Genomic DNA, 1,608 nt, shown 5'->3' on the forward strand with positions numbered 1-1,608 from the left:
GTTGTACGGCAGGCGAATGTGAGCGACGTCGAATTCGATGAGCTCGGTGAAGTAGTTGTCGCGTGCCCCGAAGGTGACAGGGAGGCGGACCTGCCCAATCGGGACCGTGGAGCCGTCAATGATACCGGAGAAGGGCTTGGTTGGCTGAAGCTGGCTGTAGGGCACTTGGAGGTTGATGAACGTCTCCACGTACCGGACGTTGAGCCCTGCCCCTCCATCGATGAGGGTCTTGGTGACCACCACGTTGCTGATGATTAGGGAACAAAGCATCGGGAGGACTCCGGCTGTAGTCGCACACTTGAGTTCATCTGCTGAGCTGAACGTGATGGCACATGACGACCACCTAAGGGGGCGCATGGCTTCGAGCCTGGGGAGGACTACATTCACCTCGCGGGCGAACTGCTTGAAGATGCGCTGAGAGGCTGGGGCTTGTGCTCCGCCCAAGATGCAGGCGATCGCGCGCGGCTCCTGGAAGCCCCCAGCCTCCTTGTCCTGGTGGCGGTCCTCGTTTCTCCTTGGCTGCGGCGGCTGCGGTGGGAGGCCTGCGTTGCCTAGCTGGCGATCCTCGCGAGGCTGATCCCTCCAGTCTCCCTCGCGAGGCTGATCCCTCCATCCTCTCTCGCGAGGTGGGTCTTGCCAGCGATCCTCGCGAGGTTTGTCGCGCCACCCTTGGAGCGGCCCACGGTCTTCCCAGCGTCCTGCATTTCTTCCTCCTCCTCGGCCGTAGCCCCAGTCACTGCGGTCGGGGCGACGGCCGATCCTTCCTTCTCACACGGCTCGGAGTTCTTGACATTCATTGGTGTTGTGGGTGTGGAGGTCGTGGTACACACAGTACCGGCTGCCCTTGGAGGGTTCGGGCTGATCTCTGCCCCGCTTGGTGTCTGGTTCTGCCGTGAGCACGGCAGCCCCCTTGCGCTTCACGTCCTTAGCCTTGGGCTTCTTCTCTTCTGGGTCCGCAGCGGGCAGCTCGAGGAGGGAGAAACGCCCTTCCTCATCCCTGGCACACTTGTTTCCCAAGTTGAACAGCACCAAGGAAGTGCACAGGTCTTTATGCATCGCCAGCTCCTCCTTCATCTTGACGTCGCGCACGCCGTTGGAGAAGGCCGAGATGATGGCCTCCTCAGTCACCTTGGGAATCTTGAGGCGTGCGTTGTTGAAGCGCTGGATGTACTTCTGCAGGGTTTCCCCGAGCTGTTGCTTGATGCGGCGCATGTCGCTCACGGCGTGTGGCCGGTCGCGAGTGCCTTGGAAGTTGGCGATGAAGCGGGTGCGCATCTCCTCCCAGGAGGAGATTGTGCCTGGAGCCAGGTTCAGGAGCCAGGTGTGGGCCCCGTCCTTGAGTGCCATGGGGAACCAGTTCGCCATGACCTTCTCGTCTCCCCTAGCAGCTTCATTGCCTAGCTAGTGGAGCTGGAGGAACTCTGTAGGGTTAGCCATGCCGTCCTATTGAGGAGGCAGGTATGGCTTGAACTTGCCAGGCCACGCTATGCTGCGTAGTTCGGTGGGGAAAGCGCGGCAGCCTGCTGTGGCCACGGGAGGCCTTAGGTGACGGAGAGCCTGGTCTTGCATGTCCCCACGCGCTGCAGGTAGGAGCAGCGCGGGGTCTTG

Source organism: Triticum dicoccoides, chromosome 3A, assembly GCF_002162155.2.
Source record: "Triticum dicoccoides isolate Atlit2015 ecotype Zavitan chromosome 3A, WEW_v2.0, whole genome shotgun sequence".
In the NCBI taxonomy this organism is placed as follows: domain Eukaryota; kingdom Viridiplantae; phylum Streptophyta; class Magnoliopsida; order Poales; family Poaceae; genus Triticum; species Triticum dicoccoides.